The sequence below is a fragment of the Quercus lobata genome, chromosome 3 (genome assembly GCF_001633185.2).
Source record: "Quercus lobata isolate SW786 chromosome 3, ValleyOak3.0 Primary Assembly, whole genome shotgun sequence".
NCBI classification, from domain to species: domain Eukaryota; kingdom Viridiplantae; phylum Streptophyta; class Magnoliopsida; order Fagales; family Fagaceae; genus Quercus; species Quercus lobata.
In genome coordinates, this window is record NC_044906.1 from 29,558,125 (window position 1) to 29,585,431 (window position 27,307).

At 33.0% G+C, this 27,307-nt stretch overlaps 1 protein-coding gene across 2 annotated transcripts in view; it reads left to right on the forward strand.

Moving 5' to 3' along the window:
* The first annotated feature begins 19,553 nt into the window (after positions 1–19,553).
* The window catches only part of LOC115980949 (protein CHROMATIN REMODELING 20), a 48,161-nt gene continuing 40,407 nt past the window's right edge, over positions 19,554–27,307 (forward strand). The window contains exon 1 of one of the 2 annotated variants that reach the window (XM_031103142.1): positions 19,554–19,667. The gene's annotated coding sequence lies outside the window, so the exon portion shown is untranslated. The remainder of the gene's footprint in view (positions 19,668–27,307) is intronic. The other variant, XM_031103141.1, reaches the window with a different exon arrangement.

Genomic DNA, 27,307 nt, shown 5'->3' on the forward strand with positions numbered 1-27,307 from the left:
CTTTGTAACCACCGCTTGCAATCCCGATTGTCATGAGACACATGACCACACTAATAATAGAAGTTAGGGAGACGTTCATACCTAAGCGCCGCCCATCTAATGACCTCTCCCTCTGACCAAAATTTTCGTACTCAGCTAAGAGGTTTTGTAACATCAATTCGCACCCTGACTCGAAGGTAGTTGCCCTTACCACCTTCCTCCTCAGAATCATTCATATGGAGGAGTTTCCCTAGCGATCTTCCAAAAGATTCCCTAACTGCTGGTGTTAAGCAATGGATCGGTAGATCATGTATCTGAATCCAAAAAGATGTAAACTGAAAGTGAAGATCCGAAATAGGGACATTCTTTTGAACCCTTTCAAAGATGACCAGATGTTTGTCGTAGGTCCACGGCTCATGTTCTACAACCCGTTGGAGATCATATTCATCCTCAAAATCAAAGAAGAGTGTGTTATCACCCATTTCCTTAATCTTGAAATCATTAGAGCATCACCATCAGATATGCTAAATGTGCCAAATGCCAAATATTTGGCACATTTAGCACACCAAACACCAAAAACCCCTTTTATCAAATGTGCCAAATCTCATAAAATTTGCCACATGTGAACAGTACTGTTGCAAATTTGCAACGGTACGGATGAAGAATGGTATATGGGTTAATAATTTTTTATTCTCTTTTCTCTCTCCTCTCTCTTCACTTTATTCTTTTCTCTTCTCTCTCACCGATTCCCTCTTTTCTCTTCACATTTGGTGAGATTTTTTTCTTCTTTAATTTAAGATCAGTTTGTTTTGATTGTTGTTGGTTGGCTGATTTTGGTTGATGGTGGTAGGTTGATCGGGTTGTGGGTGTGAGATTTGGGATGGTCTCAGATTGGGTTGTGGGTTGTAGGAGTGAGATTGGGTTGTGGGTGTGAGATTTGTGGTTGTGTAGTGTTTATTTGAGTTTTTTTTTTTTAGGTGGTAGCAGTGGTTGATATTGGTGGTTGGTTTTTGTTCTGTGTGGGTGGCTGGTGGTTGTGAGCTGTGGTGGTTGATCTGCGGGTGTGGGTTGTTGTTGATGATTGTGATGATAGGGAAGAGATAATATATTATTTTAATGTATAGAATTGAATGATAAAACATCTAATAAATGTGATGTTGTAAAATGATGTGGTAAGATAATAAAATAGGTCTTTAGTGTGATAAAATAGCATAAATTATGCCACAGCTGCTGTGATGCTCTTATGTGTTCTCTAAAGAGGCTTAAAAGTTCGTGCAACCGAATCGATGTTAACCACTTGTTTTGTAATGAACTTTACAGTCAAGAGAAAACGGAATCTGAAAGGGACAACCAAATCTGAAAGGTATAGGTTCTGCCATAAACTTTCTAAAGAATCCATTGGGACAACCAAAGGGATTGTAGGAGATGAAAGCCCTATGGTGCTAGCAGCACAGTAGGGAACGTGGAAACCTGTATTGGGACAGGGATAGAAAGCTCTACTAGAGATCGAATAAATTAGCGTAGAAATTAATTTTGATAATTATAAATTCCACAATTTCTTGTAGGGTCTTCTAATTCATGCATGACCATGATAACCTTTCAATTCAATCAATAAAAATGAAGATCTTAATTAACATCATTACTCCTCTCAAGGACCAATAAAAATCAATTAATTTTTACTCAATGCATTTATGCTCACTTTGGAATTACTTTTTAATTAATAACAATGATTAATTCACATAACTTGCAAGATCTCAAATTTCACCTTGAAGATGACCAATTTGACATTGAAGTTCGTAATGAATCATTATGATGTGAATTTTTATCATGGGACAAATATAAAATGACAATTTCACCATCGGATGTATAAATAACCAAATTTTCCCCTTTGGGTCATTTCACTCAAAATTTAGATTTTTCCTATGGTTGTGAAATTGGTTATCTACATTCAATTGATTCATTACCAATTGTTTGGTATTTTCACCGTTTTAGATCGATTTTCTCAATTTCTTGGCCACTTCAGTTGATTTTGGACTGGTTCATACCACTTTTTAATTGATTATATATCTTTGTAAACTGAATCAATACAATTTTAGTTAATTTCTATATTTCTCAAGCCAGTTCTTTCCCATGGGTGACAAAATAAGCTTTGATGAAAGTCACCATTTCTTTCTCTAAAATTATGATCATCTAGAGGTGGTGCTTATTTCTCAACCACTCTATATTATCATCTAGTGCGATTTGGCTTACAAGAATTGGATGTATTTCACGAAGGACTTCTCACAAGTAAACCGTCCGTGTATGTTATAACTAGAGAAAAATATCCATATTATATTCAAGATACAATGTTCTTTGCTAAATACTTCACTAAACTTAAGGGCTTATGGGACAAAACTCTATGCTCTACAACCTATTCCTGCTTGTTTTTATGGAGCATTGTGCACGATGAAGTTTTTTTATGATATTGGAGAAACATATGCTTGCATACATGGCCATATTTTACTAGTGTTGGCAACCATATGACACATTTCTCAACAAAGCATGAAGCCTCCTACTTGCAAGAAAGAATCACCTAACTACAATAATTGTGAGTTATGAAAGGCATATTATGGAACAATGTTACGTGCTTCATGGGTACTTGCCTCGCCTAACTCCTAAAATGTTAAACTAAACTCCAAACTTAGTGCTCAACAAATCACCTTGGCAGTTAGGTATGTAGCAACCTCACAAACTCCAACCTTTCAATTATGATTTTCATTGACAATTCATACTGGATCTGAGAAAAGTAGAGCCACCAATCACATGGTTAGATCTCCATCAGTTCTCAGCCATTCTTTCCTTGTCCATAATTGCTTTGTTCAATTACTTAGCATCACATTCAAATTTTTGTATCTTACCTCTTCAAATCTATAGTTTGTGTGTTTTGTTATTGAGAAATAGTGAAAAAGTAAGAGAATGAGCAAGAGAATAAGTGTACAATATAGAAAATGAGTGTGAGAGTGGCTAGCCATGAGAGTATGAGGTGTGTAAGGGTGAGGTATCAAACAAAGAGCAAAGGAATAATGACTTTTGTGTTTTATGCTTTTGGAGTACTCACGTTATGAAATAGGTGACTCATGTTATGAAGCAGGCGACAAGTGCTTTTGGAAAAGAAAATTACCCATGTAGTCCACTAATTATAATTTTTTATATATATAAAATCAACAAACAATCTTGTAATAAGACTCAATTTCTTTTCACATAATCCAAATGTTTCCACAATTACTTAGACTAGTGGTTTGCCTGAGCTCCGCACGGATTTTGTTATTTGTAAATGTGTAAATATTGGTCTTTAAATAGCTATAGTGTTTTTTTCTTTACATAAATTTCATAAGAAATATGGTAATATCAAAGGGAAAAATTTCTTTGCTTAATAGAAGTTTACATTTAAGCAAAATTCGATAATGACTATCGCTCAATTTATTTCAAAATAAAAAAATGTTTTCGAATGTACAATATTTTACACTTAAAATATTTTCAGTAAAATGTATTCACTGTAAATATTTTATCATGTTTGGTGGCATACATGAAAATGCTGTGAAAATCATTTTCATGTGTTTGGTTTGTTGTAAAATTAAAAATTAAAAAAAAAAAAAAATCCTTTAGTTAGAAACAACCTAAACTAAAATTCTCAAATTTTAATCCAAAACACAACCATGAGTCAAACCCAAACTTAAATTGGCTAAAAAAACTAAGATCAGCAATTAAAAAAAAAGGGCAAAAAACTCCACCATCCCAGCAAATCCAACACCACAGTTAAGCTCATTGAACTATCAACACCCCCACAACACCACTAAAACCAATGCTGCCATGAGCCACCACCCATAAACTCAAATAACGATTTAAAAAAAAAAAAAATGAAATCGTGAAAAGAGGAAGCTTTCAACTCACGAGATTAGCAAGATTGGAGCAGTAAAGCATGCAATGAGATTGTCAAGATCGACAAAGATCGAAGCAACGATGGTGGCAAGATCGAGGGCAAATTGGTGAAGCAACAAGTAATGATGGCGCCAGTGGTGACAACTAAAAGTTCAAAAAGTGTAAAAACACCCTTAAACGTTTAGACTCCCAATTTACAAATTAACCAATTCAAACTTTATGTCAAACAACAAGTGTGCGGAAAATGAACAAAAACTATAAAACAGAATTGGTAAACAATCTAAGCCAATTTAAAATCACAACCCACAGTAGATAATAAAAGGTAAAGATAAAAGGGAAGGAAGATGCAAACACAAGGACAACACGCGATGTGTTATCGAAGAGGAAACTGAAGCCCTCGACGTAAAACCTCTCCGCCACCCTCCAAACGGTAAACAATCCACTAGAAAATGTAGTTGGGATACATGGACAGCAATAAACCCTCCAGGCCTAATCTACCCAGTACACCTAAGCCCTCCAAGCTTCTTACTCCAACGAGGTTGCATCGAACCTATTTCTTTTCTAGCTTCTCGGATTCCGCTACTTGATCATAGCATCAACCAATGTAAATTGGTTCCTTCCTAACTGCTTCCCAGAACACCAAACAGCCTTCTCACAGTAATGGATATGGTGAGAAAATGTTTTGGTAAAATGCCTCTCAAGAGTTTAACAATGGAGAGGAATAGAGTTGAGGAATTTGAAGAGACTCTTATGTAAAGATTGTAGTTGAATCAATCTTGTTTTACTCTAGGGTTTCTCTCTCAAAATTCTCTCTGGAAGCTCTCTTTCTTTTGTGGGTATAAGGGGTATTTACACTGGGGTGAGAAAAGAATGTGAAACGTCAGGTTTTTCAAAACAGGGGTGGCTCGTGACTTGACTGAGTCGCGAGATCCAACCGCGCGATAACAGAACGGCCAGTTGTCCTATTTTGTCCTGTAGTGCTCCAGCTAGCATAATGCTTTAACTTCTGGCATGCTTGGCATGTATGCTACTTCTGGCGGCTTGCAGCCGCGAGTCACCCGCGAGATCCATCCACGAGACTCTGTTTTCTTGCACACTCTTGAGCATTCAAACACTCTATCTCACTCACTACCCTTACAACAAACCCACCTAAATACAGGGTTACTAATTGCTGAAATACAAGCAAATTTGGCACGGAATAAAGCCAACAAGATGGTTAATTAAATTCAACCTTACAACAACGATGCCAACCAATGACTAACTAATGTCGTCCAATTTTGTAGCAGAATTTGTAGTGAAGCTAAGGCTATCATTCCACCTAGAAAAGGAAGATAAGAACGCGTCAAAAGCACCAATAATATATAAACAATATATATGATTAAAACTAGGATAAAGAAAGTTTGGTAAAATTCAATGATTAAAATCATTAGAGCGTTAGGGTTTGCCCACCAATATTGTTAAGTATCCACTACTAATTCAATTTAGAACACAATCGGGTAAGTAAAAACATAAACTATTCGATTGGAAGATTTAGAAATAAGTTTTATGAATAAAACTCTCTTTGATTGATTATATTCATCAATTCTTCTAACAATTTAGTCTTGAAGATAATAATTTTGCTAAAAAACTCAAGAACATTGCATACCCTAAAGGCAATACTATGACTTTCTCAAAAAAAAAAATAATAATAATAAAGGCAATACTATGGCAAAAGTAATACCTAACAAGATTACCACATTTTGCTAAAGAGATTATAAAACCTTATTCTAACAATAAGAAAATTTAAGAATAGACTTATGAAAGAATTAGCAATTAAACATCAATCTAACAAAACAATTATAAAAAGTGAACAATTTATTTTAATAATTAAAACATGAAAAACATGCTTGGATTGATAAGTGGACAACTTACAACATTGGGAATTTACCCCTAACCCTAACTTAGGTTCTTAAGCTTCCATAAAAAATAAAAACACTCAAAAATTGATGAAAAATAAGGTTTTTTTTTTTCAATTGCCAAAAACATGGCTGCACTTGTCACCTTTTGATATGTATAACATTCAAAAGAATCAAAACCCTAAAACACATGCTCCCCAAAAAGGAAAAAAAAAAAATGTCAATTCCCGTTTTTCAACAATAGGTCAACTTTTTCAAGTTGGTTTTGGCCTTGAAAACAGTAGATTTTGAAGTTTTTTTAAACTACAAAGTTTTAGATCTACAAGTTCTGTTTCCGTAGCTGTAAGAATCAATTTAATCCAACATCGGAGTAAAAACATATGGCTAAAGTATCAAAACTGGTTAGTATATTTTCATGTCAAGATTTTTTTCCATCTTTGGCTTAAATAAATTTCTCTTTTTCCTTTTATGTTTCCACACATCTTCAACTTATTAAATTCTCCAAAAGCCACTTCTCAATTGATCTTCACCTTCTCTTGGCTTCATGTCTGCATGCTTAGCACATTAGTTTTAATCTCCTATTATAGAAAAGTAAGTAATGAGTATATTTTAGAGAAAACTTGCAAACTCTCATATTTACGTGTAAGTGTGTGAATGAAACAAAAATAAATGTGATAATGCTTACCAAAACTAAGATAATGTTGCACTTTTAAGCTATTATCACCAATGTTTGTTGTTTGAGAGAGAGAGACGAGAAAGAATGGGGAAACGGCTGCGCTTCAGATTTTGTAAAATGTTTTACAGTTTTTTTTTTTTTTTGGGAAAACATTTTACCTCTTTGGGCCATAGGTTTCCTTTAGTTTTTCAGTAGACAGAAAATGTTTTATAGTTGACCAATATTTTACTACAAAACAAGCATAGTAAAATGATGAAAATATTTTCCTAAAAATATTTTACTTAGAAACAAACAAAGTGTAAGTTAACGTTCTCCTTCTTTATAGCTTGTTTGGGAGGAGGGTAATGAATGGAATGAAAATAATAATTTAGATTATTCTTAAATTCCCTTATTTGAGAGTTTTAATAGAGGGAATGAAAAGTTCATTCTATTATTTAAGAGTTTAAGTGAGAGGGAATGAAATGGGTAATAGGGAATACTCATTCCTCTGTATTTTCTCAAAACCTCAAATTCTCATTCTCCCTGAAATTTGGAGGAATTGGAGGGAATGAAATAAAATTTAATGAATTTTTTACTAAAACTTCCAAAATATCCCTATATATTTAGTCATTTATTTTAAAATAGAAGTCTAATAGTAATATTGTCATAAAATAATTTTATTAATTTCCCTCTATGCTACTCTTAAATAAGGTTTTTCATTTTTTTATTTTAAAACATCCAAATAAGGTTACTTAATTCTATTTCATTAATTTCTTTTGCATTCATTTCCCTAACTTAAATATATTTCATTCCTTTATGATCACTTCATTTCATTCTCTTATGAACTCCCAAACAAAGCCTTATTGAGTCTACCTTCAATTAAAAGCTCATTTTCTATAGTTATTTACCCAAATAGTTTGTGAACACTTTTAAACACACGAACAATTTTAGTTTTATGCAATTTATATATAAATCATCAAACAAATATATATATATATATATGCACATTATTTAAATCTAATACTTATGATTAGCAAATGGGTGAACCATTTTAGTTATAAAACTCCCTAACCTCATCGATATCCACAACAATATTTTTTTAAATCCAAAACCTTTTTTTTCCATGATTAAAATCTATTTTTCCAATTAATTGAAATGAAAAAAAAAATCAAGAAGAGAGATAAAGTTAAATATGAACAAAAAAAGCTAAAGAGAAAGTGTGTAGTAATAATAATAATCTATATATATATATAAAACCGAAGCCTTTGCTGGCACCATAATTTTCCACGTCAGCACAATATTTAAAAAATAAAAATTATAACTTCTCAAAACCCTAGTAACCTTACCCCTCTCTCAAGTTAAGAAATATAAAGTCACGGTTTCTGCAAACTCTCTCTCTCTCCAGATGTAGGAAGCCCTAAAGCATTCAAGATCTACTATGCACGGTATAGATTTTAGCTTATAAAGTTCAGCTTTTGTAAGGTTAGTTTTGTTTATATATTAATTAATACATAGTACTTTGTTCATCATTGAATACTCATATAATCAATTTCCAATTCAGTGTTCAAGAATTAAACCAAAATTCTAACTGCGCTATCATAAAATATTATTATTAGTATGAATTTTATCGAGTTACGGTGTTCAAGAATTAAACCAAAATTCTTTTAAATTATCTATAATATTTTGTCCTCTGAAAATTTTATCTCTTTGATTTTATTATATTGTGTTTCTTAAGCTATAGAGAGATTTTCTTTGGTTTTTGCAAACTCTCTCTCTCTCCAGATGTAGGAAGCCCTAAACGCACGGTATAGCATTCAAGATCTACGACTCATATAGATTTTAGCTTATAAAGTTCAGCTTTTGTAAGGTTAGTTAGTTTATATATTTAGTCCTTATGTTTAGGTTTAGGTTTAGGTTTAGGTTTTAAGAGATTTATATATTACTACTATGTGGCTAAATTTCCCGTGACATCAGTTTTATGTTTTTAACCAAATACATCAGGAAAGCAAGAGAAGGCGCATAAATATTTAGTCCTTACATTTAGGTTTAGGTTTTAAGAGATTTATATATTACTACTATGTGGCTGAATTTCCCGTGACATCAGTTTTTTGTTTTTTGTTTTGTTTTTTTAATTTGTTTTATGTAAGGTTAGTTTGTTTACATCAGTTATTTATCTCAAAAATAAGACTTTTATTTCTACCGCAAGAACTATTTAGGTATGTATCCCTTGCAAGCACACATGAACTTAAATTGTCTTTTAATATATGCATGCTTTATTATTTTCTAATAGTTTTCCCGTGCATCGCACGGGTTAGCGACTAGTAATACTAATAACAATGCCATTTTGGACACCTATAAAATTTTTTGAGACCGATTATATAGGTAAATTAACCAAAAAATCCTAGAAATTTTCATAAACGTCTGTACTATTTAAATAATACTTATAATTACTCATAAATCTTGGTGTGTGTATATATATATATATATATATATGCTTATAACCTTCATTTGATATATTGTTGCATATATATTTGCTTTAAATAAAATAACACTTTAAAAATATTTTTGGTAGAATTTGATTTGAAAAAAAAGAACTCAATGATATGTTTTGGTTTATCAAACATATTTCATAAAATAAATAATAATAAAAAAGAGAAAAAAAATCAACAACCCAATTATAACTTTGAAGTCAATCTAAAATGTGTAGGTGGTCGTAAATTATAGTTTCCATTACAAGAAATTGTCATTAACAATCTTTGAATGCTATTGATTATACCAAGAGCTTCACCTTAGAAACTTTAAAATATTACAATAACAATATGACTATTGTATGTTGATTATTATTTAGAACAAATATCAGAGTAAATAAAGTGCTAAGAAAAATTATAAATCAAATAGAAAGATAAAATGTGAAAAACCAAAAAAATGAAACAACATATATCTTAAATCATATTGTGATTCTAAACACAAACATATAAAATAATATTTATTCATTATTTGGGAGGTTGCACTTGAACATGTAAAAATGGAATAACAAAATTAAAATCACCCACTAATCAAAATTTTACGCATTTAAACCTACTATAAATTAGTCTAGAGTACACCAATCTAAACATCAAAATTAGAGAACATTGGCATTGATCTCAAAATAATATTTGTAGAGATAAGGGCCCAAGATTGTATATTGGGCCTTGGGCTTTGGCCAAGGACGTTGATTGGTCCAAGGACGAATAAGCAATAGTGAGGGTATTAAGTTCAGAGTCCCATAAGTAACGTGCAAGTGGAAAGGTTGGGAAAGGTGGTCCAAGGAGGATTGTCTCCTCAAATAAGCCAAGCATAGGTCAAATGTATATCATAATGTTTAAGGTGAACTTCCAGGGAGTTTCAGTGATAGGGGCGTTCATCACGAACGTATAAAAGGGATAGGAACTTAGAAATATCTAAGGGAAAGCTGCTACTACCGCATTGAATGCTTTGCAGCTAACTTTCTGGCTGCATTAATGTGGAGAAGACCCCTGAAACAATGCTGCCTTGGCTACCTCAACTCACAGAAGGCCTGAGGGAGTGTCCGATGAGACAAGCACTCAAGTAGTGGTTTAAATGATCAACAAGTGTAGGGTCAAGATCATCAAAAGGGAACTATATAATGTAAGAAACCCTCAATGGAGAAAGGATCGAAAATTTGGAGGAGAAAGCACTGTAGCAACTTGAACCATATTTGTAACTATTTCCAATCAATATATACTAGAACATACCTCCTCGGATTGTGCAGAGGACCAGTTTACTTACAGAAATCCAACTCATTTCTGTTTGATTATCCTTTAAACCCCATTCTAATTGTTGCTCTATTCATTAGAACCTAGTTTTCCAACTCATTCTCTATAAATTCACTGTATTGGACTTATTGGGCTTGGATCCAATCATACCTTGGGCCCAAGATCCAAACGCGTCCTTACAATATCAATCATTCTTAAACAATAACATAAATTAATCAATGGCCACTAAATCGTAAAATCTATATATGAAGAAAGCAATCTATGAAAAAAAGACATTAAAAATGAGATTAGAAAGAAATTGAAAATGAGAGAGAATTGTACCTTTGGTGGTGTAGAAAAAAAAATATAATGCAATTTTGAAGCGAAAATAGAGAGCATATTTAAATATGAAAATATGGAGAGGAATGGGGAAAGAAAACGTATTCACCTATAAAGAATGGGTGAGGAGGGTGAAAAGTTGGGGGGAAAGAAGCATACACTTTTAGGAAAATAAAATAAATATGTTTGTAACGTAAAAATAATGATGTGATATAATAATAATAGATCATGCAAGGGCGCATTTTGCTCCACAACCCAAATGGTTTGGACAATGACCCAAATAGCCCAAAACAATGAATTTGTTAGAGAGTGGACTTGATACTGAACGTTCAATGAGTTAAGATGATGCTGATCACAATAGGCTAGTTATTGGAATGAACAAGACAAACAATTTGAACAAGAAAAGTTCTCCTCGGTCAAGTTTGAGGAAGGTATGTTCTTAAATATTTCTCTTAGATTTATACAAAAATTATAGTTCTTTGTTACACAGTGACATTTTCTTTGGTTTTTCTCATGCCCCTCTCCTGTAATGGAGTTCTTCCCTTTTATATTCCCTTACCTTCTTTCATCTCAACCCTCCACGTGTAGGTCAAATTGCTAATCTTCTTGATACTTATCCCATCAGCACCTTCTTGAAGTCTTTGTGGGTAGCTGTAAGGTTGAAAGTTATTGTTCAGGCATCACTTCCACATTAATGCAGCCAGGGGGTTAGATGCAGAGCATTCAATGCGGTGGTAGCAGCTTTCTTCTCAGATATTTCTCAATTCTCTGTTGTCTCATCTCTTTTTAATGCTTATCCTTCCAAGCACAATTGCCTGTTGCACAGTACCTGATGGGTGGTTGGACTTTAGGCTCTACACAGTTGGCCGAGGTGGTATTGCTCCTCGGATAACGTCACCTGCTCATCATGACCTGACTTCTTCCTCAGCCCAATATCTATTTGCCTTCGTTTGTACTTGTCTGTCCTTAAGCGCAGCCCACAACCCAATCTCCTTATCTGGGCCCTTCATCCCTATAGATCATATTGATACCATTGTGACAAAAAAGTGAAGAAATAAAATCCGGATTTACTAAGTGTGATACATTTAATTGTGGGTCCAAATAAATTTTAAAAAATATTCAAAAAGGAATATGCCATATATATTTTCTTGTTTTATATATATGTGTATGTGTATAATTTCAAAAGCAAGTAACAGCAATAAAAAGTGAAGAAAAAAAGTAAAATAAAATAAACTTTTGCTTCTTTCCTAATCGTGATACACTTAATTATGGAATTGAAATTAATTGTTTTATTTTATATTTTCTTAGTTCAAAACATGAAGTAACAACAGAAAAAATGATATATTTCTCATTTTTAAGGGTTTTATGTTTAAAATTTGACAATTATATGTAAAAATATGCTTTAAAGCAAAAAAAAATATATATTTAGATATAATTATATTGGTTATAAGAGAGGGAAATTTTTTTTGAGACGTTTGGGCTTCTTTCTGGGCTGTAATGCATTTAATCACATATTTAGACACTCATTTATTTAGAAATATTTATTCTATAATTAAATGAATATAAATTAACAATTTGAAAATGTGTTAAATATGTATAATTTGTACAAATTGTTGTTTGCCACATGGAGTTATAAGTTTACATCATTCTAAAAAATGACGCATGTCATTGTGATTTGTATTGTTAAAAAGACACGTGTCACTATTTTATGCATTCATTAGTTGTAGAGATTCATTTTTGTCTTTATTATAGATGATCTTCTTAAAATTCAAGTTGTAGAACTTGAATTTTTGTCATTGCGAGTTCGCTTATAACTTTTTCTTTCTCTCATACTAGGTGGCAGGGCAATTGTGTAGCTCATGCCTTAGCCAAAAGAGTGAGAGTTTTCTTACCATTGTTAGTCTAGATGAAGCATGTTCCTCCGAATATTTATGAGTTTTTTGTTTCTGATTTTACATTAGCTTAATAAAATAGCTTAGTGTTGTTACTCAAAAAAAAAAAGTCGTAGAAGTTTCTCTAGAATAATGCAAAAATGATAAAACTAAGTACATAGATCAACATTTGTGATAAGTTTAACATTAATATCGCCCAAATATGAATGTAAATATTAAACAAAATGATGCATAACTAGTTATTTTTTAATTGTTTTAAATATAAGATATAAACATATTTATTGATAGTAAAAACAATTGCAATGTAAGTCCAAACATGAAAGGAAATCCTCCAAGGTATTGAAAATCTTAAAAACCCGTAGGTTCTCAATTTTAAAGGAATTCCTGCCAAGACGACGGATCCTGCCATAGGTGCCTCGACATGAGTCGTAAAGTAAAATGCCTAGAACCACACTCCCTCACGAATGCCAAACTTTGAAGCTAACCTCAGCTTGGAGCAGGATTTCACACTGGGCAAAAGAGAAAGATAAAAACAAACTATTCAACTACCAGTGCATCAAGGAAGATCATGGGGAGTTATATTATGGTGGTGTATCGTTTTTTTTTTTTTTTTTTTTCTCCAGACTACCGCCAACAACCTTAGCCTGTGTGACTTCCTCACTTGTTGTTGGCTTTTGAACAATCCCTATTGCAATGTCACAAACTTTTTTGTTTTCACACCAGAGAAATAATAACAATATTTATCTCAGGAAAGAATACCAAAAAAAAAAAAAAAACCGGACCGGTCGTTCTTGGGAGCCTGAGCCTTTCATATCAAGAGGGTTGCCTCATAAACTAACCAAACACAAAGTTGTGAAAAAGTTATCTCTTAGCTTTGTGTTTCGCTGTCAATTAGGAAAACACATCTTTTAACCTTTTGTTTTTATTATTAGTCATATTTTGGGCTCATTTAAAGAGTTTTCTTGTGCTTGTTGTAACTTGCTGGTAATCCTTAATAAGGTGTGATGAGGGCATTTTCGTCTAGTAAGAAAACAGAGCTGTGAAAGATCGCACCCTCGACCCCTTTTTTATGGTGTTGGGCCAAATCCACGTGAATGGGTGGAGTCGTGTTATTACCTCTCAAAATAGAGGTTTGACTAATTATATTTTCCTCTTTAGATTAAGGATTTTACAATGGAGTCACCGCTTATTTAATTGTTGGAATTAAAAAAAAATCATAATTGAAAAATTCATCATTTTATTGATTTGTAATTGAATTTACATTGATCACAGGAAATTACATGGTTTTGGTCCTAAATACAATCTAAGATAAAGTACATGACTTTATTTCCTAGTTATAATCTAGAAATTAAAAATTACAAAGATAAACATTGATCCTATCAACCCTTGATCTAAGCTAGGAGGCTATGTTACAAGATGGAAAGGTGTTAGGCACCTACCTTGCTTGGTGAAACTAGTCTTCTAGACTATGGTGGTTAATATTCAGGTCACGTCATCTAATATGTCAATCAATTTGCATGTTGAATTTAATGTGTGTGCATGTGATAAACCCTAATTCAATTTATTAAGTATTGCACTTGGATTGAAAAATAAATTCTAGTGAATGTGTGTGGATGGTAATATCCTAGATTCAAGAATTCGAAAGAATTATGAAACAAACATTTTTTTCATATTTTTGATGTGGATTTAAGATCAAAACTAGTGTTATGCATGAACATGTGATAAACATCCAAGAACATGTGAATAACACATAAGAACATTTAAGAACATTCAAACACATTCAAGGAAATTTAAATAATTGCTATCATGCTTTAATCTTAAATTCTCATTATGACAACACAAAAAAACAAGTTAAGGAAAATGATTAAACTTTCATGCAAGATCCATACGGTGAAGGAGAAGACTCTTGGTAGAGGTCCTAAGGGTGGATGAAAAGAAGAGTTAGGAGAGGGAGAGTGAGTCTCACTCAATACCTTAAGTCTCAAGATATGACAAGACTACTCTATTTCACTAAAACTTAAGAGAGGAGAAGAGAGGAGATTTTTGTGTGTCTTGGAACGGAGGAAATGGGGGTTTATAAAGTAGTGATGGAGAAAATATGAATGGAAGGTCATTTAATGAGGGTTAACAAAAAAACATGAATCTAAACCTTATTTTAGCCTTTGGGAAAATCTAGTACATTAAATATAGATATTAGTGGGAGTGAGGAGTAAGCAAAATTTGGGTTTCTTGTATCTACTATAACAGCCTGTAGAGCCAACTTCAAAAAATCATATCTTACTTAATTTTGATCGTAATTGTCTTGTTCTTATGCTCAAATTGAAGCCCCAGGTGTCTAGTTTCTGGAAAAATTAACCTCATTCACAGATTCAAAATATTTTAAGAGATATTAACGAAATGGTGAGAATAAGTCATTTGATAGAAAATAATTTCAGCACAATTAATATTAATAGGTCCCAAATTAGTTTCCAATTAACATTAATAGGCTCCAATCACTTCCATTTCAGACTTAATTAGTTCCAAATTTACCATAATTAAAAAAAATTGCATAAATTACTTATTGAATAATTAATGTTTGACTATCTAATTAATTAAGTGTGTGCAACCGTACCATAAAATGTAGTCCTAGCCAATCAAATTATGACACGTCATTAATCTCAAATTAATTATAATCATAACCAATTGGAATCAATTGTTCATAATTGTATATAGTTGGACTCAATTTGTGATAGTGCATCTTGGCCATTAAAACTTGATTTGATGATAACTTTCAATCTAATGGTCTGATTAGGGGTTATGACTAGTCTATTTGATCGTTATAACAACAAGATCATTTTGGTGAAATAAGATTAAGGATCTAATGACTAGAATTAAGATGCATATTTCTAAGATGAAACCCTTTTACCCTCCATGTGAGGTTAAATGTGGATTGCAAAATGGGTTGTCAACAAGAGCTTCCTCATCCATTGAGATGGTCGAAACTTCACCCACGACTTTTCGGCCAGCAGCCATTTGCCTCCTAAGCTGTTTGTCGAGCGTCATCTGGTTAAACCAATGGTTGGCTCTTACGTAATAATTGTCCGATGGAGGACTAAGTATTCCGACTGAGAAACGTTGGAACCTATGAGACCCTTGCATCACATACCAGGGACCAAGTATCCATGTCGATGGATGGATGACCATGTCGACGGATGAGCATGGTGGGTCCCACCAGTTTTTGCTTGTCCCTCACTCATGAGCCTTTACATGGAAATAACTTGCATGCATGTCCAAGGACCTAATTATACATTCATATCTTCCCTATATGAGATGATAAACCCTAAGATCTTAGGACCTTAAACCTAAGATCTTCTCTACAAGGAAAGCTCCTACATTGATGGGATCTTTGTCAAGCTATATGCCACTATATAAACACTAAACCTCCTCTTCTCTAAGGTACACAGAAAATCCCTACCTCTCTCACTATAAAGTTCTTAGGGATTTTTCATTCTTTGACTTAACCTTAAAAGGGTCTTTGGCTGGCACCCTACCGAACAATCAGTTTACTAACAATTTTTGTGCATCATCAAGGTGTGTGCTGATTCCAAAATCTTGGTAGGTCCTTGCATATGATGCTTAACATAGTTAGTTATAGACTCATAGGCATTGGATACCACAGTGTTATGTATGAGAAAATTGTGTGTTAAATGTGATTGTATTTACTTTGTAGGCCTTGGTGTTTGTATTTGACTAAGGCACATCCCATGTGGGTGTTTTGTATAGAGGATCCTTAGTATCATTTGTACATTGAGGTCAAATTATAAGGCATGGAGCGTTCTTCTATAAATAATGTGTGTGTGTGTGGTGCATGCTTTAATTCGGAAAATATTCATAAGTTCCTTGCATAAGTGTTGAGTTATTGGCTGGGATCAACGTTGGCAAAGTTGTAATGGATACCGTTTTGGTTTGATCAAAGAATTTAGAGTGAATATATAGAATATATTTTTCTTATTTAGGTTGACATTGGACAACAATGGAAATATTCACATTCAATACTTTTAAGATTTTTTAAAATCTCTTCATTTTTATTAAAAAAAGGAAGAATTGAGCAATTAACATATCTCCAATAGTGTAAATCTAAAGCAATTAGTGCACACCCAAATCACAATCATCTTACCATATTTAAAAAGTAATTACAACCATACATATCTTCAAAGCTAAAATCACAAGTTTTTTTTTTTATTTTTTCATTTTCTTATCCACAAGTTGCCTCCTCTAAAGGCCAAGCACCTTGCCTTTTCCGAAGGCCAAAAGGCCCAAAACACTCGACAACATCTTTGTTTGTGATGCCAAAATTAGGAAACAAATTGAGAACCGAAAAACCACATTACAGTGAAAGATAAAGTGACGAATAAGGTAATAGAAAAAAAAGAGAGCCACGACAAGACATCCATTGTACATCAACTACAATGATTGAACTTAGAGATTATGCGATGCCAAAGGGCTCTGGTAGTAGACTAAAATAAAAAAGGCTCTTTGGCCAAAATCACCATATACTACTGTTTGACAAAATATTTACTAATTTATCACTATTTGTGAAATATTTAGCAATTTACTATCTTTTTGAAACTCAAGTTTGCCATGTAACTCGAGTTCTAAAAACTCGAGTTTTTTGAAAAAATAGCCTTCAAATTTGCCGTGCTATTTTTTATGGAACTTGAGTTACATCAAAAATTTTCTATGGAACTCGAGTTTGTAAAACTCAAGTTACACTACAATCTTGAGTTTCACAAACTTGAGTTTCACAAATAATAGTAGATCCATATATATTTGTCAAACAGTCGTACTTGGCCATTTTGGCTGGGACTCTTTGTGTAAAAGTCTCGCACCCTAAGTGAAGTTGCTTGTTGGACTTGCAAGTTGCAACCTCTCCTTCTATGCTTAGTTGAGAAAAAAGGATTTTATTTTATTTTTTCATAAGGTTTAACAATCGAAGCACACCCGATTTTCTCTAGTACACCTAGTATAATCTAACATTTAGGTTGAAATGTATCAAATGAGTTGTTTTTACTAGATCAAGAAACACTTGACAACTTTGGTTGAGATTATGTAGGGTAATGCAAAAAATTTGAAGTAAAAAAACTTGCCTTATTATAATTTGTATTTTGAAATTTAAAAGTGTTACATCTCTACAAGTAGGTATTTTTCATTTTTAAATTGAAAGAAGCCTTATAATTTCTAACCAAAAAGGGGAAAAAAAACATTTTATATTCAGTCCTTAACGTTTACACCTTGTGTCAATTTCGTCCTAAATAGGACACCCAGGTGTAAGCACAAGCCCCCCCTTACCCTCCGCCGCCCCCCCCCCCCACCACACACACACACACACACACACACAAGTGACATGGAAATAATATGACATTGTACTCCTAGTGTTCACCTAAGTGACATGGAAATAATAGTTTATTCAGTTTGTTAGACACATTAGCAAATTTTGTCCAATACTTAACAGTAGGAACCAAATTGACACAATTGAAACGTTTAGAGCCCAAATTGACACAACACCAAAAAGTTTAGGAACCAAATTGACACAATTGAAAGCATTAAATCAAACTTTGGTTTAGTTTTGTTAAAATAGCAAAGCCCACACAAATAAATTTGTATATTTAATAGACCATAATAAGCAAAACCCATGAAATTGAAACCATGATTTATGGACTTTGATCCCAAAATAGGACACTCAAGTGTAAGCACGAGTTAGTGAATTAGCCTGAGACTTTTATCTTTATATATTAAGAGGATTCCGAAAGTTAGTTATGGTTTCAAAAAATGTTAAAAATACTTTTAATCTAATTACGTAATCTTTATTCTTAAAAAAAAGGGGTTGAAATTGGAATTCAACAAAATTCAAAAACAAAAAACACTACCGGAGAAACTTTTTTCCTAAAAATTAGCACACACTTTATTTAAATATATTTTATGCATGTTTGATACATTTTTTCCTAAAAACTAGCACACACTAAATCCAGCAGTTTACTTAATTTCAAATTCTAAAATTTAGTTTCTTAAAAATTCATTTGTGTATTCTCATTTTCCACTAACAACAGATAAATTTAAATTGAAAAATTACATTAAACTCAAAATAAACAAAAGAGCCTTATCGCATGTGCGGTGTAGAGTTCGTGTAATGAGACTAGTTTTATTTTTATTTTTTAATGTAATATAATCTGGCATTTCAAGTGTCTACTTATGTGGCATAAAAATAATATTTTATATATGTTAACAACTTCCGTCCAATTAGGATCAAAATAAAAAAAAGTACAATTAAAAGTCTCCCGACCAAAAAAAATTAGCTAGTTATTATGGTGTATTAAATTTATATATTTAATACACCATATTAAGCAAAACCCATGAAATTAAAACCATGATTTATGGATTTTGATCCCAAAATAGGACACTCAAGTGTAAGCACGATTACTTTCTCAAAAAAAAAAAAAAAAGTGTAAGCACAAGTTAGTGACTTTTAATTTTTTTAATGTAATATAATCTGGCATTTCAAGTATCTGCTTATGTAGCATAAAAATAATATTTTATACACGTTAACAACTTCCGGCCAATTAGGATCAAAACCTTTTTTTCCTTCAATCCAATTAGGTGTGCGTTTGGATTAAAATTATAAATGAAAATTATTTTACTATTCAGTTTATTTTTATTACTATTTATGGGTCCTACAATACTTTTTAGTACTATTCATAACCCCATTGTACTATTTCAACTAACTTTTATTTTTATCTACAATACTTTCAACAATAATTTTTTAGTTTTAACAAAATAAACGATATCCAAAGTTTTAAACACACCCTAGAACTAAATTGACACAATTAAAAATTTTTCAACCAAATTCACATAAATGGTGCTTTTTTATTTTTAAAGAGTCTCATCTTATGTTGTCTACTCAATGTCACTGTCGGAGACTTTACTATACTAGTTGAAGTACAAGTAACTCGCCACCTCAATTTTACACACGAACGAAATACGTAATTTACCCCCAAAAAAAAAAAAAAAAAACTACCTGGACTGGACCCACCTTCCCAAACCAAAAGCCGAAACTTTCCAAAATCACGCTGCCCCAAATCAAATAAATTCCTCTCGTTCTCTCTCACTAATTCATTTTCTCTCTTTTCACCAAAATTTTCCCTCCTCTCTCTCGGTCTCCAATCACTGCTATCTCTCTCTCTCGCGCGCGCGCGCACAGGTCAGTCCTCTGCTGCTTCGACTCTTTCTCATTAGGTTTTCACTTCCTTTCCCTTCGAATCGTGCTCCGATTTTCGCTCTTTTGCTTTGTTTGTGATTTTCTGGTTCACGTAGATCTGTGTAGTTAATGGCGTTGATTGGTTATCGCTGTTTTGAGAGTAATTTTATGGCATTGAAATAAATTTTTAAGACATTGTTTGGTTGCTTACAAGTTTTCCGTGACAAACCGTATTGCTTTCGCTTTTGAAAACTGAAAAAAAAAAAAACATTAACAAAATTTATACAGTTTGTGAGGTTATATTCTTAAGTACAGTCTCTATTTCGTTTTGATTGAGGTTAGGGTTGTGAGTTCAAATTTTTAATGTATGCTTTCAAATGGGGATAATGTCTTCTTGCTAGGTTGATATGTTGGCATTCATATTAATTGTTCCATATTTGGTTTTTACAATTTTAATAAATTGTGGGTTTTATTGGTATTATGGTAAACTTCATAAATTTCGGTCCGGTTATTGTTATGTTTTGTGTGATCACGAGCTCTTGTGTGCATTTTCGTTATGGGTTATTTAATTTACTTTTCACATTTTGATTGAGGTTAGGCTTATGAGTTCAACTTTTTAATGTATGCTTTCAAATGGTGATAGTGTCTTCTTGCTAGGTAGATATGTTGACATTCATATTTATTGTTCCATGTTTGGTTTTTACAATTTTAATGAAGTGTGGGTTATATTGGTATTATAGTAAATTTCATAAATTTCGGCCCGGTTATTATTATGTTTTAAATCATTGATACACTTTGTTTTTTTGGGGTGCACAATGCGTGCTCTTAAGTGCATTCTCTATTTAGTTATGTGTTATTTAATTTACCTTTTACAATTTGATTGAGGTAAGGGTTATGAGTTCAAATTTTTAATGCATGCTTTAAAATGGTGATAATGTCTTCTTGCTAGGTAGATATGTTGACATTCATATATATTGTTCCATATATGGTTTTTACAATTTTAATGAAGAGTGGGTTTTATTGGTATTGTAGTAAATTTCGTAAATTTTGGCCCGGTTATTATTATGTTTTAAATCATTGATACACTTTGTTTTGTGGGGGGGGGGGGTATGTGATGTGTGCTCTTAAGCGCATTCTCTATTTAGTTATGGTTATTTAATTTACTTTTTACATTTTGATTGAGGTTAGGGTTATGAGTTCAAATTTTTAATGCATGCTTCAAAATGGTGATAATGCCTTCTTGCTAGGTTGATATGTTGGCATTCATATTTATTGTTCCATATATGGTTTTTACATTTTTAATGAAGAGTGGGTTTTATTGGTATCATAGTAAATTATGGCCCGTTTATTATTATGTTTTAAATCATTGATACACTTTCTTTTGGAGATGCATGATACGTGCTCTTAGGCGCATTCTCTATTTCATTATGGATTATTTAATTTACTTTTTACATTTTTGATTGAGGTTATTTTTATTAGTTTAAAATTTCAATGTATGCTTTCAAATGGTGATAATGTCTTCTTGCTAGGTTGATATGTTTGGCTTTCATATTTGTTGTTCCATATATGGTTTTTATAATTTTAATGAGTGGGTTTTGTTGGTGTTATAGTAAATTTCATAAATTTTAGCCCGGTTATTATTATTATTTTTTGATAGGTAATCAGAAAACTATTATTAATGAGAAAAAACGAAAAGTACAAGTTGTTCATGATGATGAACAACAAGAAAATATAGAACAAACAACACAACGAAAAGAGAAATCAGGAAACTAAGCTAAGGGAAAGCATAAACTCAGTGATAGAAGAACAATCAGTAAAACCCTAACAATGAGACCACTCCAAAAGACTCCGTTGGCATAAAACCTTTAACTCATCCAATGTCTTCTCAATGTCCTTAAAGGAATGACGATTTTGTTCCAACCACACAATCCACATCAAGCACCCTGGAACCAAATTCCAAATGTCCGAATTATGTTTCCCAAGCCACTGATGCCAACAAGATAACAAACCCGCCACTGAACTTGGCATAACCCAATGAATCCCAAATGCCTGAAGCATAAAAGTCCTTAGGGAATGAGTAACAGGACAATGAAGAAGAAGATGGTCTACCGACTCCTCATCACAACAACACATACAACACCAAGTAGCCAACGGGCGACCCTTAAGCATTAGATTATCCAAAGTGAGGATCCGACCATGTGCAGCTGTTTACAAAAAGAATGCCACTTGCCTAGGAATCTTTGGTTTCCAAACACCCTTCCAAACACCATGTGCAACTAGCTCCCAGTTATTATTATGTTTTAAATCATTGATACACTTTGTTTAGGGGGTGCGTGATGCGTGCTCTTAAGAGCACTCTATTTCGTTAAGGGTTATTTAATTTACTTTTTACATTTTTGATTGAGGTTAGTGTTATGAGTTTAAATTATTAATGTATGCTTTCAAATGGTGATAATGTCTTCTTTCTAGGCAGATATGTTGGCATTCATATTTATTGTTCCATATATGGATTTACATGTTTTCTCCTGTTAAAACATTTTGGCTTGTTGCACATTAATAGCTTGTTAAAAAAAAACCCTTATAAATGTTATGAATATCATGGAATTGTTGGTGTTTTGTTAAATTTGTTGAAGATACATGGATCTTTGAATTGTATTGTGTTTGTAAAATCTCAAAAAAATGACATAATATCATGGATTTAGTGTGCTTATCAGTGACTTTGTGATGTAAAAGTTGGGGGTTTAGAATGCATTTTATAATAAATATTCCTGATATAATCTGGTGCTTTTTGAATTTATTGTGGGATTAGATGAGTTCTCAAATTTAAATGGGTATTTAGTAATTTAAATAGTTTTAGGAGTACCATACTAAGAGGTAGGGGAGTTCATGGGTGTGGTTTGTGGAGAGGTATTCGCATGGGATGGGAGGATTTTAACAAAAATTGTCAGTTTGTTGTTGGGTTGGGGAATAGAGTGAGGTTTTGGCAGGATGTGTGGTATGGAGATCAACCTTTTCAATTGGCTTTACCAAGGCTGTATGGTATTGCCATTGATAAGGAGGTATTTGTAGAAGCTTCTTTGTCAAGGCAGGGGGCGAAGGATAGAAGAATTTGGGATGTTCGTTTTATTCGAGAATTTAATGATTGGGAGATGGATGAAGGGCTGCATTTTCTTCATATATTGGGAGCTAATACTCCTCCAATAGATGTGGGAGACTGGATGAGATGGAAGTTGAAGCCTAGTGGGGATTTTGACATCCGGTCATATTATAACAAATTAAGGGACTCTCCCTCAATTGTCTTTCCTTAGAAAGCTATATGGAAAGCAAAGGCCCCTAGGCGAGTTTCCTTTTTTGTTTGGTGTGTAGCTTGGAATAAGATCCTAACGGGTGATAACCTGAGATTGAGGAGATTGGTTTCTGTGCCGACATTGTGGAGAGACGGTAGACCACTTTTTTCTTCATTGTGAGATGGCTTATCGGTTATGGAGCTTTGTCTTTATAACTTTTGGCTTGTCTTGGGTTATACCTAGATCGATCCCAGATTTGCTTTTTGGTTGGTGGAATTGGTTGGGGAAGCATTCGTCTCAAATTTGGAATTTAGTTCTGTTGTGCATCTTTTGGTGTATTTGGAAGGAACGAAATCGGCGGACTTTTGAGGATTTGGATAGTTCCGGTGATCAGATGCTTGCTTCATTTAGTGGAACTCTTTTTGATTGGTCTCGGGCATGGAGACTCACGACTAGTGATTCTCTCCCTTCTTTTCTTAGCTCTCTTTCTCTTTGTAATTAATTTGTCGATTGGTTTTCTTTTTTTGTTTTTTCTTTGTTTTCTTCTTCTTGTATTTTCTGGGTTTGCTCTATGTTCTTTATGCATAGAGTAGCCTTTCGTATATATAACATTCTTACTTATCAAAAAAAAAAGAGTACCATACTAAGAGGTCGTGCCTTGGTACGATGGCAAAGGCCTTCCACCAGAAGCAACAGGTCGTGGGTTTGATTATGGGAATCAGCCTCTCAATAAACTAGGAGTAAGGCTACCTACCATAACCTCTTATAGACCTTGCAAAAGTGGGAGTTTTGTGAATTGAGTACAATGTTTTTTTCTTTGGGAGTACCATACTAATTTGTTATTAGTCATATGATACAAAGTGTGGTTCAAACTTGCAAAAAATTTAATTCGATCTCACCTCATGCCTTACTGCCATAGTTGAAAAGTTAAAATTCTATATATGAACCATATTCAGAGAGCCATTTATTTGGGGGTGGGTTTGGGGGAATTTCAATATAAACCTTAATAGGTAAGAGATTCTTTTGATGGGAAGAATTAAAGATAGGGTCAGACCTTTAATACATTTTCTTTATTCAAGAACTTATATGTTATGTTCTTAATCTACTTACAAAGAATTGTGAGTGTGTCCAATCACCCATGATGATCAATTTTTTATAGGCGAAAAGCCTCTTTTAGTTCCTATAATTTCAAGCGATTCCCATTTTAGTCTCTACATTTTATTTTTACCGCTTTTAGTCCCTATCCTGAAAAACGCTTCTCGTTTTGGTCCCTGCCGTTACATCAGAAATGGAAATTGCACAGCTGGCAAACGGCATACACTGTTGGCCTGACGTGACCATTAAAATAATAATAAAAAATGCCACATTAGCATTTAAATTAAAAAAAATTAATTTATTAATTTTAACTAAATAAAAAAAAATTAAAAACAGAATTAAAAACTAAAAATCATATGAATTGAGATCTAAGTGTGTGTCTTGAACAAGAATAACAAGATCACAAACCCACATCCAAGAACACAAACCCAGAAATTTAAAATAAAAAAATAAAAAAAACCAACAAACAACCATTCAACACCGAATTCTCCAGCAAATCACTAATCCACATGATTTTCACAAAGTCCATAATTGAATAACTAATCAACCATACAACACCGAATTCTCCAGCAAATCAAACCCATAAACCCAGTAAACAATCCAATCTCCAACAAACTCATAAACCTATATTTTCTTAGGAACAAACACAAAATAAACCCAAAAAATTTAGCTCAAATACAAATTTAGCTCAATTAGCACCAAAAATTTCAACCTTAGACTCAGAGACTTTACCTTCCTTTTCCCCGATTTCGGAGGAATCGGAAGCTTCATCAACCTCACCTCCTAGGGTTAAGGTTTGTCCATCAGCAACAATGGAGTCCAAAAACTCCTGCAACGCGATCGCCCTCTTGATCACACTCTTCCGGCAATCCCTAACCCTCGAATCGACGCCTCTCACCGAATCCAACCTGAAGAGCAAGCTCATCAGCGTCTCGTTCACCCTCAGCCTCTCCTTCGGGTCCTTCTTCATTGATTCCAGTGCCTCCTCCCTCGAGATCTGCCTCTCCACCTCATCGACTTCTCTCCTGATTGCCGCGATCTTCTTCACGCTCTTCCTCACCAGAAACCCTTGGAACACCTTCTGGATCTTCAACGCCGACAAGTCGTACTACGCCTGCCCTGACCCGACGAATTGGACCGGGATTGACACTACTTTAGATCTGGGTGTTGTTTTTTTGAGTTAGTTTGAGTGAAGGAAAGAAAGTGTGTGTATGTGGGTGTTTTTTTCTTCTTTGTTCTAAGATCTTGAACTGTGTTCTTGATCTCAGGGTTTGGTTTTTTTTTTTTATTATTATTATTTTTTTTTAATTTCATTATCGGTTTGTGATTTATTGGTGGGTTTGGTCACTATTATTGTCCCTGGGTTCGTGGCTTGCTTCAGACGTGGTGGTTGATGGGTTGTTCTGAGTTTGAGATTTTTTTGTTTGGATTGGTTGTTTTGTATTTTTGGATTGATTTGTTACTATGAGGCTTTAGGATTTGATGATATTGCTGGGTTTGAGAAAATGGTGATTTTGAGATTTTTAATTTTTGGATTTTAATTTTTGGGTTTATTTTCTTAGATTTGGGTTTGTGTTCTTGTTCAAGACACACTTAGATCTCAATTCATATAATTTTTAGTTTTTAATTCTGTTTTTAATTTTTTTATTTAGTTAAAATTAATAAATTAATTTTTTTAAATTTAAATGCTGACATGGTATTTTTTATTATTATTTTAATAGCCATGTCAGGCCAATAGTGTATACCGTTTGCCAGTTGTGCAATTTCCGTTTTTGATGTAACGGCAGAGACCAAAACGAGAAGTGTTTTTCAGGATAGGAACTAAAAGCGGTAAAAATAAAATGTAGGGACTAAAATGGGAATCGCCTGAAAATGTAGGGACTAAAAGGGGCTTTTCGCCTTTCTTATAATGGTGTTGAGGATTCAATTTGTGTAAGCTAGTTTCCCACATGGTAGATTGTCAAAATTAGCGACCCAACAATCACACACCAAACAATCTCTCGCTCTCAACACCGAAATCACAATTGGACATTAGATTTTAGTTGATTTTAATCATGCCATGCATTGCCTTACCAAAGGTAAATTTAAACTTAAATTTTTTTTGATGGTTCAATGGTAACAATGGGGGTGGGGGCATTTGAACCCTGGATGTCTCCATTGGAAACATCAGAAGTTGCCACTTGAGCTAAAAGGCTCTTGGCACTCATTTCCTTTTTTAAAATTTAAAAAATAATAAAATTTTATTTCTTTTTGTTAAAATTTACACATGAAACATGATATTTGATTCTCTGTATGAAATTAATCTTGGTTTGGTTAGTCTTAATTCATTGTGTTATGTGTTGAATTTTTCTTTGCTTGGGTAGGTTGAGGATATTGGATGATTCTACTATTAAGTTGCAACTGTGTCTATGGTAAATTAAATCTTATGGTTCTACGCTCCAAAACTTATTTTATTCTTGTCATATTATAATTTTAGGGTAAAATATTGTTTGTCTCTAAAGTTTGCATGACTTTTGATTTTTGCTCCCCTAAACTTTTAAAGGTTATTTTTTTTTTTTGCCCCTAAGTTATTGAAAACGTTACACTTTTTGTTCTTAAGCATTAGAAAGATCTTTTTTCTTCCTCAAATTATTGAAAAAAGTTATTTTTTCATTCCTATTTCTGCCCTTAAACTATTGGGAAAAAAACTATTTAAAAAGAAAGTGTAACCTTTTCAATAGTTTTGAGACAAAAAAAAGAATTTTTTAAAGTTTAGGGATGAAAAACATACTTCAAGTAATCAGTGTTAACGTAAAAATTTAGATGGAAATTTCACAAATGAACAAAGAAATTTATCAAAAAGAGTTTGAAGATAATGAAATAAGATAAAGATAATGATGAAAATAATCATAATGATGACTTAATGGTTTCCTTCTTCCAACATTGTTGGAGTGTGGTGGAGGATGACCTAATGGCCTTCTTTAAGGAGTTCTACAAATCACTTAGGTTTGAAAAATTTCTTAATGCCTCTTTTATTCTATGAAGCACGGGTGTGTTTCTGGATTTGGGTGCGGGTGCAGGTGCGGGACTTGGCAATTTTTGAAAAAATAGGGTGCGGGTGCGGCAGGGTGCTGCGATTAAAAAATTATTAAAAATATTTATATTTATATTTTCTATATATTTTTACTATTAAAATATTCTTAAAAAACACATTACTATGACTTGATTCACAAAACAAAGAAAGAAGAAGGCAAAAAACACAAAACAAAAAAGAAAACACAA